The sequence below is a fragment of the Bombus flavifrons genome, chromosome 6 (genome assembly GCF_040668555.2).
Source record: "Bombus flavifrons isolate JBK064 chromosome 6, iyBomFlav1_principal, whole genome shotgun sequence".
Classification (NCBI taxonomy): domain Eukaryota; kingdom Metazoa; phylum Arthropoda; class Insecta; order Hymenoptera; family Apidae; genus Bombus; species Bombus flavifrons.
In genome coordinates this window covers 3,126,071-3,139,697 of record NC_138447.1, presented here as the reverse complement: position 1 = coordinate 3,139,697, position 13,627 = coordinate 3,126,071, and the positions used below count along the sequence as shown (strand labels likewise).

The following is a 13,627-nucleotide window of genomic DNA, read 5'->3' as shown; positions in this document are numbered from 1 at the left end:
GAAAAGGAGGATGCCGACGAGGAGGACGAGGAGGAAGAGGAGTATGAGGAGTATGAGAAGAGGAAGAGGTGCTAGAGGCAGAGAAGGAGGACGACGAGGATGAAGAGGAGCAGGAGGAATAGTAGTAGTAGGAGGAGGAGGAGGAGGAGAGATGGCCGGGGTAAAGCGAGCGGGGGTGGTCCAATCAGAGGCGAGTACGGGTGGGGCAGAATACCTCCGCCCTCTCCCTCGCGTTACCTCCTGCGACTCTCCTCATCCCTCTTTCTCCACGAGGTTGGAATCACCGCCACCTCCAACCAGCACCACCACTATCCACCTTCTTCCTCCTACTCTACCTTCACCTCCTCCTACGTAAGCTTGGCCTCTCCTCCTCTCTGAAGCCCCCGCGGCTCCTGACGGCTATCCAAGACAAGTGCCCGCGAGAGATTCTCACGGCATGAGCGAGGATCGTTACGTACGACCGACGGCGAGGATATCCACGGCCGAGGATTTCCACGACGATTTCCGCGCGAGTACGCGTTCCAACCCATCATCCACGATACGCACGCAATGCTGCTGCCCGCCGCTCCTGAGGACACCAACGATTGCATTAATCTGGATGTGACCGATCACCCGGTGTAATTGAACGACCGTCGCTGCACGTCACTACGAACACGCACCGTCACAATACACAGAAACACTCACAGGGAGAGTGAAACATCGTGCTTCTGCTGATTACGCGTTCGACAGTAAGTAGGCGCAACGTTGTTTTCATCCCCCCTTGCGTTCCTACGATTTATCTTGTTGTGTCTCTTCGTTTTTCCTATTTTTGAAATCACGGGTGTGCACGTTGCTGGTCAATTACTATAGATTACATGGTCAATAGTTCGTCCCGAAAATTATTTACTTCCTGTAAGTGACAAGAATCAGAAAGGCGCGTATAATTTAATCGAAATAGTAGATTGCATCGTATAACGTCGTTGATCTATCGTGTGCCCTATAAACGGAAGCAGAACTGGCTTTCCTCCCGATGAGAAATAAATCTGGGGATGATCGTACGTGGAATCGAGGGAGAAAGGGGAAAATAGTGTCGGGTGTACGGTCGGATAAACACCTGTGCGCGAGATAGAAACGGAGTAATCGGGAAAGGGGACGAGGATGGAAAAAGATAAAGAGACGGCAACAGTGGGGTATGCTCGGATTGCTCGACCAAAACGCGGATGATTCGATCCTTTCTGAACCATTTCACCCGATTTGCCTCGGTGAAATATCGCCAGCCGACTCGCGGTGAACTGCCACCATACGTGTACGCGTGTGCTTCGAACCTCGTTCGTCGACGTTTCCCCGAATTGTGCTGTTTGTCTGAACATAGTCGGACACTCCTACTGCTCCTGCTCCACTGTGCCGATAGAAGCGTGCATTGCCGTGAAGCTATAAAATTTTCTAATTTTATTTTACCTTTTTCCTTTCTTGGTTATCTTTGTCAAATTTTCATGTCTCTTAAAGTGTGATTAGATAAATTAAGAAACGACTCATGAATTACAAAATTCTAAATGTTGCGTCTATTGAGAAGCTACCGATGAGTTGTTGAACGTTAAGATAACTTTATTTTTGCTGTGGTACATTTTCGGTGTTATTGAGGTTGTATCGCAGGTTGGGTTTTAGTGGAATCTGTTCGACTCACGAAACATTTTTACGAAGTTAGATACACGTCACGTAGGAAGACAAAATGGATAGGACGTGGAAGTAGGGCGATGAGATTATCTTGACCAATAAACCGAATGGTTCGGAATGACTGCAATTATTTCGTGGCGCGTGTGGTCGGTGCCGATTGGACGAAACTGTTTCGCGATCAAGGGAGATAAAGAGCTCGAGAATACGCGCGAACCTACGGTGGACCGTCATGTACTGTCGTAAACGAGATAATGATCGCTCGCCTAGAAATACTCATGAGTAGGAAAATATGCGTCAAATAGGAGAACGTTTATCTGGAAATAAATTATTTTACTATTAATTGCCCAAAAATCAACATAATTTCCAGAAATTGAATATAATAAAAAAATAATAAGAATAATATCTAACGCAACAAGGACTCGAATATCACTCAAAGTTATTTATTATAGCGTGAGGAAAATATCTTTTCTATCACAGAAATATCTTTTAAAGAATCTATCTATCATTCTTTCAATTTCGATATTTCTACATAGAAATTTGCACGAAGTTGTATGATTTCGCAATTTTCAAGAAAAGCTCGTATTTATATTTTTCTTATTCCTGGATGTTTTTATGGACGCGTAATAAACACGATGCATACAGTCCACCGTGAGGTAATGTGTATGATAGCCTAGTAGAAACTCATGCTATAAGGCGTTTTATCGCGGCGACTCTCGCACGTATACATTTATATTTAAGGGGGAGGACGAAAGTTTGCTGACAACATGGCCGACACGTCTCTGAGCTTTTCCACTCGCCACTCTGTGCTTTCATCGTCTGGCAAGGACGACCTTTATTCTATTCTCGGCGGTTCCACGGCGCTGAGAACCGCCCACTTGCAACCTATCCTGTGAAGCAATTTTCGAGGAAAAAAGAGACACGAGAGTGGCCACTCCGGCCATTACGGAGATGCTTGCGAATTCACCTCGATACACGCCCGCTTCCATAAACTTCACCCGCCTCGCTTTTTCTATGCAGAGCGGAAGCGTTATAATATTCTTTCGAGAGTTTCCGTCGATTTGTGAGGAAATGCTTCTCTACTTCGGGCAACTGTCTTTTGCCGTATGATATTGCGTGTTTCTCGCTACGTATACAATTTTTGTGTCCTTATAAAGTTAAGGAAAAAAATAGTATTAGAAATATTCGAAAAAAGTTTGTTTATATTGGATATTAGATATGTATTCTTACGATCTGTTAATTATTTTTGTTGTTCTTAAAAAATGAATGATATTATCTTAAAGAATGTTCCTGAGGAAGTCGTCATATTTATGTTTCCAACTACTAAAGTACACGCAAGCCAATTTGAATATTAACGAAAATGGAAGTGCTAAAAAGCAATGTGTAACAATACAGTTTTCTCAAAGACACAGAAAAATCTTTCGATCTGTGAACAAAGTATTTATCCAGCTTCTAAAATAACACGCGAGAAATCGGTGGAAAAGCAGTGCACGCGCGGGAAATCAGAAATGCTGTTAGCCAGATGCGAGTTAACAAGTTCGCGATCGACATGGCCGCATCAAGCACGTCAAGCTGTTTAAGCATGCAGTCACGCGAAAGCACGACCGCGAGACACGCAAGCCACGTCGTCGAGGGACTTCCGCGCGTCGTCCGTGGATCTGCTGTTCGGTTAATCGTCGAGAACAAACCAACGAGATCGGCAAAGCGGATACAGCCAGTCGCCGTCGATAATAAACGAAACGTGAAACATCCGAGAGAAGTCTGCGCGCAATGACGAATGGTAGAATGGCCGATACAGAAAGAGATGAAAAGAGAAACAGAATGCGAAAGAGAATATGCGAATCGAATCAATGAATCGAAGGAGAAAGTGATAGCGCGTCACGGTTTTGTGAATGAGAGTACGCAGAGGCGGGCGCGTTAATATACTTCGCCACTCATTGATCGTCTCTCGTATTGTGTCCATTATTGCGCGTCCACATCGTCGTCACAATTAATACAAACCCATTAACAGCATGTGCTGATGCGAGCGCAAGCGAACCTGTAATTGCTGAAACGAACGAATATTGTAGAAAACCGTGGCTTCCGAAGGGTAATAGTTCAACGCGTATTCCGGCTGAATTCTATATGGTGTACAAAGAATAATTTTTGTTTTTTAATCAGTGGTAATTTTTTAAATATAAATTGAAGAGCGCATGTTGGATGTTTTTGGAATTTTACTTATTGGAATCTTTTGGCGAACGGAAACGCTTATAGGAATTACTTTTACTCTCTTTTTCAACTGTGGTTCTTTTCAAGAAAGAAAGCAACCGAACCAAAATCATTCTCGAGAGACGATAATGCTGTCGCACGTTTCTCCGCGCAGAAGTTGCATCGGTCTTACTGCAATCCTCCCTAGTTGTTTCCAAATCCATTCTCTTCCGCCATGAACAGCGGCGACGAAGATCGGAACACAGGGGCGAAAAAGCGGGAAGAACGGAGCGGGAGAGGAGAACCGGGCCAGCGGAAACTTTTCCCGTGCAAAGTACCACGCGGACTGGCTCGAGGTTATGAAATTCTGATGGCTCATAAAATGTAAGAAAATTTACAGACTTCGTCCCTCCGCTCTGCCTTTCCTTCTCTTCTTCTCTGGTTGGTCTTAGTCGCCGGCCAGTCGTGCTTCGTTTCTCCTTCATTTCTCCTTCGTTTCTCGTTCGTTTCGCGGTGCCGCCGGCTTTGCGAAGTGAACGGAAGAACGGCTGAAGGGCGCAAAAGGGGACGTCGACGTAAAGTTTAAAACTCCCGGCAATCGATTAGGAACCTTGGAAGAGAGTACCACGAATTGTACGCCTGCTTCGTTGTTTCTGTGTCTTCGTCTCGGACCCCTTTCGAATCCTTGTGAGTCTCATTTTCCTCGATTAAATGTGTCATTTCATGGTAAGATACCACTGTACTCTCTAAAGCACTGTTATTCTATAGACGAAAACGTCGATTTCGTGGATTTTAACTATCCGGACAGAAGCCAAATGAATGTCTGGTCACGGGTAATAAATTCCTGTATGTGAACGGAGGTATTAGATACAGCGTGTCTTTCGAGAGATGGTCTCGTATCGACTTCTGATCCACCAAGATTTTTCTATCGTTGGTTAAATTGTTGTCGTTTGATCGATATTAATGAGCACCAGTCTTCGAATATTGGCAACCATTGGTGGAGTGTCTTGAAATTGGTAATTGGCTCGAAGTTTTAAGTGGAGATTTAAAGTATGATGATTTAAATCTTGCGCTGCGCTTTTAGCTTTATATGGTTACCAAAGGACATTTAGATTATTGGAAGTTCATTAGAATTCAATTTTTTTATTGTATCTTCGAATTTTTATTGAAGTTCCTATCTTAAGAATTTGACGTTAAAAGCTGGTATTTCTCTGAGGATTCTTTGTGTTCATTTTATAATCAAAATCTTCTCGTGTCGATTAGGCTCGAAAAGGGGTTAATTAACAGCAGCCAAATGAATAAGTCTTGATCAGTGGAAATTACGGGAGGGACGGCACAGAGACGATAGTCGAACTATTTTCGTCTATTATCTACACTCTTTGAAGCAGTCTAGACGTTTTGTGAAACTCCAGCAGTAGACGAGACGATCGTCCGGACTATTAGGTGCCTGAAGGAGGCAACAATTTTAATCATCCCTCCTGTCGATCAGAATCGAGCGATTCTCAGTAAGAGTTGATTAGCGACGTAGCGAAACAATTGTATTCTGTTAGCCAAAACGTGTGATACAAAGCGATTTAAACGTTTTAGTAATATATAATAAAGGAAAACTATTGTAGAAAACAGAATTTTCATTTTAACAAAATTATTTTTATTTTGGCAGTTACGCGCGGGGTGTTTCCTAAAATTATATAAAAAGATATTTGCAGGAATAATAAGAACTAAGCGATTTGGAGTAAAAGTTTTCCAAAAACAAATATTCAATTTACAAACATAGATACTCAAACGCAGTCTTCTTTCTGACACGTCTTAATTAGGACACAATTTTATGAGCATGTAAAAATGCATGTCAAATTTTTTTATTATTTTATCTTTTCAAAAATTTGTTATCAAAATCATACTTGATCTAAGACAAGCTATCGTGCAAATTTTACGCGAGAACAAACAATAACAGTTCTCTCGTAGTTTTGGTCACATAACGACTCGAGCGAATTGTACCCGGGGAAAATTTCCTGGCTGGATGTAGCGAAGAATCTTTAGGCAGCGATGCTCGCTCGACACTCGCCAATCTCGCGCGTATAATTATGTATAAAGGCGACGACGACGATGACGACGACGATGGGGCTGAAGTTAGCGAGGCTGATGGCGGTGATGGTGGTGGCCCGCCGCTCAAAATACGTCTAAATATTAATGAGCTGTCCCTGCCTACGGCGTACCACCTTCGTTTGGGCATTCATGCTTTCCTCAGACGGTGGCTACGTGTAGGTGGGCGACGAACGCGTCGAAAAGTGTTGTGTTGGTGTAAAATTAACGCGAAGGAGGGTTGGTTGTTCGTTGTTCCCGTGTGTGTCAGACGCGAAATACCTGTGAAACGAAGTTTGAAGAGTGTCGAACGATAATTATTGCTTTTGTGCGAGTTAATCGTCAGTTTTCATAATAGTAAACTATAGTGGTTCAAGTGGAAAAAGTTCAAAATAGGGCATATTTCATTAACTAAACCAAATGCGGAAATTGTACATGTTTTTAAATGGGTTTCCAACTTAAAAATGGTAAAAAATAGCGGTGATCGATAGTTAAATGGAAATCAGTTTCTAGTTCTTGGGACAGTAAGCAATGTTGCAGTATAACCAAGTAGCGCTGCTTGATAGACAGACGTAAATATCAATATCGTGCTTACCATTATAAATAGCAATACAAGAAATAAATTTCAATAATGAATATTACGATTAATGTGAGATGCAAAGCACAATTTAAGTGATATTTAGCTCTCAATAACGTGTAATTATATAGGACAATACTTGTAGACAATTGTCTATTTCACACTTAATACATCTGCCGTTAAGTAGAATTAGTCGGTAAATGGCCTGACACAGACATCTAATGCAACTGATGTCGTCTTTCATTACACTTTTTTAGTAATTATATCAACATGAATTGAACGTTATTATACTTCTACTTTCCTTTAAAATAATTTTATCACGTTTAATCAACACTTGTCTAATTCGTTCTTGCCTTCCTCGTTCTTTCGTGCCGTCTCTTTCTTTCTTCCGCTCTTAACTATCTTCGCTGTTGAATGGCAATGACGAAGAGGAGACTTTCGCAGCTGGGAAAGGGTGAAAATAGGAGATGCGAAGGGGTCGACAGGAAGGAGTTACCTGATAGTTAGTACAAAGACTGTCATGTAAGATGCGCCGTCAAGTAGCAGTCACTTCGTCCCTGTACCCCCATCTTACCCTCCCACCCTTCATTTTATTCTCCTCTATTTTCCCGGTACTCCTTCTGTTCTGTTCTTCCTGGCTGGCAGATCCTTCGGGACGGCTAATTGTGAGCGACAGTCGCAACGGATAACGGAAGGAGGGATCAACGTCACTTTCGAGAACTTCTCAAAAGCTCAGCCGTCGGTGCGCACCATTATCAAAGAATTCGCCGATAAGGTTGTCGACAAATATGTCGATTAATCTGTAAAATTGTTGTTTATTCGACAAAGAAAATCTAATCCCATTTTGATACGATAAAATATGTTTTGAGATTTGTTTCACATATGTATTAACACATAACATACATATACATTAAGTTGTCCGAAAAGTATCTTTCTTTTACAAACACGTCTTTTACAACGATGCATCTTTATACAAACATGAAACCTAATTTGTCGAACATTGTGATCTTTATTTTGATAGAGCAAAATGGATCATACGTAATTCGACAAAATAATATAATTTTCTTATAAAATGAAAGAAACTTTTCGGACTATCTAATATGTATAATTAAAAAACTGGAAGGACGATAGAAAATTATCTCGCATTTGAACATACTACATGCACTTTCTTGCGAATCTAGTATGAAATTTTTATTCCGTGGAAGTAGTTCCACTGGCGGTAATATCGTCTTTAGGTTCACATAGCCGTAGTGAAGTGTTAGATACATCCTATTTTTTCTTCTATAGGAGAAAAATAGTCTGATTGCTAGCCGGCTAACTTGCTACATTAAACATCGTAGAAATATTATAGTTTGCATAGCAGTAGCAGACGTTCCTCCTCTAGAGAACCGAGTAATCTATTCACCCTCTCTCTCGCGGAAGATCGACAGGCATTCCGGTTCTAGAGCGGACAAGAGCGAAACTAGAGTCTCTTATCCTTTATCTTTGAGAACGTCTTTCGAAAATCGTGCATTTGCTCACAACCTTTACGAAGTGGAACGCGACCAACCTTTCTAGTTTACCTTTCGTCCCGAGAATGTTCGGCGACTATATTTACCATCTCTCGTAGGTACTTAATTTTGCTTTCGGAATTAATTCCGTTAAGATGGGTGGGATGGAAACGGTGTAGGTGTTACGTAAAGGTAAGAGTTGCCGTGTCGCTGCGACGTTGGTATTGGTGACACATTGAAATACCAGCGATATGTCGGAGAGGCGAGACTCGTGGAAACTTCCGTCGAGTATTTTCCCCTGGACTGTCTCTCACAATTAGAATACTCTGGAGAGGAAGAGGGAGTGAATCGGCTTCGTAGTCGTAGAAACGGAGTAACGGCGCAGATAGGTGCCTATTAGTGGGGGAGAGACGTCGTCGATTTTCCGAAAATAGAGACGGAGAACGCGAGAGCAGGACGGAACGATGATTTATTGTACCTTGGGAATGCGCCTTGAGCGGTGCTGCGAATCTAGTTGATGCCAGTTAGAAATACTGTTCGCTCGAGCCTAGACTAGTTTTTTATAGCTGAATATGTGGGATGACGGAAACAGTAGTAGAGAAATTGGAACAGGTTGACGAGCAGTTGATTAGAAAGAGGATTTAGTTTACTAGTCCATGAGATATTTTTAACTGTTGCTCCTTAAATTATAAGATCTCCTTAAACCAACTTTGTAATCTTCATGCTTTTGCATTTACAGCAAATCACTTCATACGTCAAGATTGTCAAAGGGATGCTATTAAAATTATTAATATAGGACTTATAATTCACTAGAACAAACAACATTTCATTTCATACTCCGAAATTTTTGGGTGATCGGAGTAACTCCGTCATCGCGTAGTAGCCGTCGAGAGGGAAATGCAACGGAGCCACGATGGAATCGCGTGACGTGCAATTCGACGGTTCGGACGGACGGCTCTAGGAATAGTCGGTTATCAGCCCACCGAGTGGTGAGCCCTGGCCTGGGTGTGTGTCTTTAGAAAAGCATTAGTGTCCGGAATTAATTGATCGCGGAAGGGAAGTGGATATCTACGCGAGCTTACATATTCCTCTTTGCCTCGTTCCTCTCTCTACCTTTCTCTTTCTATTCACCTGGTAGTCTCCGTTTCTCTTGCAAACGGTTGGTTGGTCTGAGGGTGCAGGGTAATATCGGTACTAGGCTGTACCAGTCGATGAGCCACTCGCCGCCCTCCCTTCTTCATGGCTCTTCTTGCATTGCCTCCTACACACGACTACGTTTGGGGCAACGATATAATCCGATGGCTCGTACCTTGTGACTTTTATCCGCGTTTTTAATACCGGAGTACCTCTCGACAGCACGTATCAACCTCGTTTTTTACCGACCACGCCGCTTTTTGGTCGCGTTCATTTGATTCGTTCGAGGGTCCGGCGTTTTATCCATGAATGACGCGGCGCGACGCGACGCGGAGATAAATTTCTTCCTCGTTCAGATGGACAACGTTTTCGGTGGCTCACATGAAATTTGACCATCGAGCTCGGCCAGCTGATTAATGTGTACCGTTTGGCTGGCCGACCATTCGACCACGCTTTTTCTTCCTCCAGTGTCGCTCGACGTTGCGGTGAAATTTGTCACAGGTGTGCAAAACATTGGAAAGTATTAAGCATAGCTTTTTGGTACCGCGTACTGGTCTATGATAAAGAAGCGCAGCTTCTGGGATAATTAATAATTAGAAGATAGTACCTGCACAATTCTTGCGCTCTTTACTCTTTTATTCTATAGATTAATCTTTATCAATTGTACGTTTGTTTACGATTAAAGATATTACTATATTTCTTAACACCAGCCATCCTGTTTGACGTGTTTTTATTGCAATACACTTACTCTTGTATTTTCTTAGGTCCTTCCCAGGATTGTACAAATTTTTATAAAATGTAGTCACTGACTTTTTTATTACGGTAATTAGCACAATATATAGATGGCTTTCCGCATTGTCATTTTTCTTTGTCATCCGTGTCATCGTTGAGGATTCTCGACGCCAGAGGCAAAGAGATGCACAACGGATAGAAACGTTTGTTTGAAGAGGCCGAGGGCCGACGGTTATTAAGCTCAGGCCACAGACCACATCAGAGGCAAGCAGAGAGACCCCTTGGCGTATTCACCTAACCTACAACCCTTTCTCTGTCTCTCTCTATTCTTCTTCTTCTTCTTCTTCTTCTTCTTCTTCTCTCTTCTTGGTTCGTCCGCGTATCTATCATAATTTACGATGCCTCACGAACCTTCTAGTCTCTAATGATCAATCCTTCACGGATTTCATTCAGCTGTCGACCAAACCAGAAGTTTTAATACGAAATGCATATTTCATTGTCCACGGTTGTCCCCTCGAATTGCATTTTTCGAATGTGCGTCGGGTTCCAGTACAGTTACGCACAGTACACTTGGATTAAGAGATCACACGAGAAACTTTGCTGAGAGTAGTCTAGTTTTCATTGACTCAAATATTTTGTTTTTCGATCGAGGCATCGTAGAATGGAGATAGATGATTATAAAAGAATTGTAAAAAATTCATTATTTGAAGCGGTACTTTGGTTAATGTGATTTTATTTCTTTGAGTAAATCATATTATAGTGCTGAAGAAACACGATCTAAACACAGCGTTTTATATCGACTACTTTGTTCAACGAGAGAAATCAAAGGTCATTTAAGAATTCGCAGTTAAATGGATATAGAATAATTATATGCATCGCTATACGTTCCTTAATCGTGACGCGCATTGTTGCATACGTAATCATAACTTTAATCATTCAGTGACTGAAGAAACGCAGTTACCTGACAATCATCAAATATACATACTTTATATTGCGTTACATATATCCATCTATAAACTGACTCATTCCGAAAACAAACGACTTACGAATAACAATTTAATTTAATCCTCACTAATTTCATTTTATTTGTTAATAATTATTATACCAACACCAAGCTCAAATATACATTTCATCGGAGACGCCAACAACCGTTCCCTTCACAAACCACCTACCTTCACAAAAATTATTCGACTATCAAATAACGTTTGCCGATTTTGACAATTTCCCCCAAATCGACCACGAATCGATCCTTTGAAATTCAGAGCGAATTCTTCGCGAGGTGGCTAGCTCGGCGATACCCATTACCGCGTGCCCGGCGAAACACGCCTATCCAGGCCACTTAGACGCAATCACGAAAGCAATTGGAATCGGTAAATATCTGATTCGACTGGTGCAAAGGGAAGCTCGCCCCGGGAGGGCTGGAACGAACGGAGAGGAGGCGCCGGGCTTAAGCGGTTAGCCGGATCGAGTAGTAGTCGACTTGATATCCGTCAGATATGTCCTTGAAGCATGCGAGCCGTGCAATATCGTTTGATAAAGGACGCCGTTACTCGCACAGCCAGCTCGCACGCTTCTGCGTTAAACGCTCCCACGCGCTCCGTGTAACGGATATACACTGTGGCTCAACCCTCTCGCTGCTATTCCGCGTTTCATCCCTTTCAGCTGATCCCTGTTGCACTCGCGTTGGCGTGCAACCGCTCGATTTCGCTCCGTGTCCCCGTTCCCTCTCCAACTCCGCGGAAATCTGCCTTTAGGCGCGTTGCGGAAGCACCGAGATCCGACGTGATAAGTGGTTAAACGGTAGTAAGTAAATGTTGTAATGCGCGCTGCGAACGGAACGCCGCTTCAAAGGTTGATGCACCACGCTGCGAGACGATTATGCGTATCGCGCGACCGCGACCGCCACCGCGATGTTATGAGATTAGGATGAGGGCTTGAATTATAATACGTTTGTTTGGGGGCGAAATGAGTAATAACCGAGTAGTTATTCAACATAGCGAGGGTTTTTGGACGGTTTTGTGGCGAATGGTTGTTAGGTTATGTTGGTGTGCGGTCAGCTTATGAGGTTGAATTTTTTGCTTGTTTTATCAAATCGTGTCATGAATAATATTGCTTTTGAATACGCTTTTGCATTTTCTAATGAGAGAGCAATTATATAGCATGTATTATATCATGTGGAACCCACTTTAGAAGTGGGTAGGAAAGTGGGTATGAAAAAAGTTCATACGGACATTTGTTCTATCCGATCCTGTTTCAAATTTGTAGCCATTTTTGTGTTTCAACAATCCGCGACTGTTTAACTTCATTGAAATGGGTATCCTTGGTTTGTATTATTCGATTATACCTGGAATATTTGAAATATTGCAACATTCTTTCATACGATTGCAAGCTTGCATATAGACCGCGGGTCCGAGTACCTTCTATGAAGGTGAACAGTTGCGGATTGTTGAAACACAAAAACGGCTATTACTTTGAAATCAGATCAGACAGGACATATGTTCATATAAACTTTTTTCATTGTTCTTGTGATATTTCCTATCCACTTCTGAAGTGGGCTCCACATGTTACAATACAACCTGTATATAGTATCCTGCATCTGAGGTTGCATTTTTCTAATGATCTGTAAGCTTTTTTATATCTTTTTTATAAAAATCAATAAATGTTGATTAAAGAAATATTACATACGTTCTTGGATAGCTTCACTGATTTAATATATTTTCCATTAAATGAACATCGACATACGATAGATCTTGTAAAAACATAGTCATGTATTTGTATACATTTAAATTCTGTGGCACATTCAGTTCAGGTTTGTGTCAATAGCTTACATTGAATACTGCTCATATTTTGAAGTTCAACAAAAGAACCGCGCCGTTGAAAATTCTAAACACTAGGCGTGTCTGTTGTCGTTGTTTCGAAGAACGCAATCTTCGAATGAGTCGTGGAAATCGGTCGGTGTTTGCGTGTCATAACGTTCATCGAATTATAACGCGGTTCCAGAATCTTAAAATTTTATTACGTCAATAACATCATAAATACTTCTAATTTGCTATTTATTGTGTTTACACATATACACTACAATATTACGTGTAGTGCCCTTCTAAATATATTCCTGAAGGAAATAATTTAATTAGACAAGAATTTAGCGTGCGTAACATTCTCATACCTGATTATGAAACATGGAAGAAATACACTACATATCTAAATAAATTTGAAATACCTAATAGCATTACTAATTATAAATTTGAAGTATTAAAAGCTAAGAACGGTACCAATTCCTACTTGTATTTCTATCCACGTACACCAATTTCGGGACGAGCACGATATTGTTAACAAGTCGCTTCCCTTTAAATTATGCCCGTCGGCTAATAACAGGGAGACACATGACATTCGTGCATGGCAATAATTAATTTTCGCAATTATGCCCGCCTTCGTACCTTCCTGCCTCGCATCACCTCACTCGATGTACTTCCTTTACCCCCTTAACCCTTCTTCTAACACATCCATCCTATCCCTCAACGAATATATCCTTAAAAATCAACCTTGCTCGTTACCATGACTATCACTAACCCCTCACGAAACGATCTTCTGCTTCCAGGTAAATACCACGACGTCTCTATAGAGCAGTATTTAACTCATTAATCGTTCGAGCCTACCCTTTTTTCCTGGCTGGTAAGTCACCAAACTCATCTGTTCATTTTAGCCTACTCGAGGTTGTCAATATACACAATATAGATTACATTTGGTATATTCTATTAAGTCTTGGCACATTTATTGT

General features: G+C 41.7%; 1 protein-coding gene across 12 annotated transcripts in view; it reads left to right on the top strand.

Annotated features, from left to right (window-relative positions):
- Positions 1 to 13,627, top strand: part of LOC138181119 (box A-binding factor) — a 310,196-nt gene that overhangs the window by 118,420 nt on the left and 178,149 nt on the right. For 2 of the 12 annotated variants that reach the window (XM_069115704.1, XM_069115700.1), the window contains exons 1-2: positions 402 to 728; positions 13,448 to 13,521. The exons of 7 other annotated variants lie outside the window; for them this stretch is intronic. The gene's annotated coding sequence lies outside the window, so the exon portion shown is untranslated. Of the gene's footprint in view, positions 1 to 401; positions 729 to 13,447; positions 13,522 to 13,627 lie in introns of those variants that run through there. 3 more of the 12 variants (XM_069115701.1, XM_069115702.1, XM_069115703.1) reach the window with 2 other exon arrangements.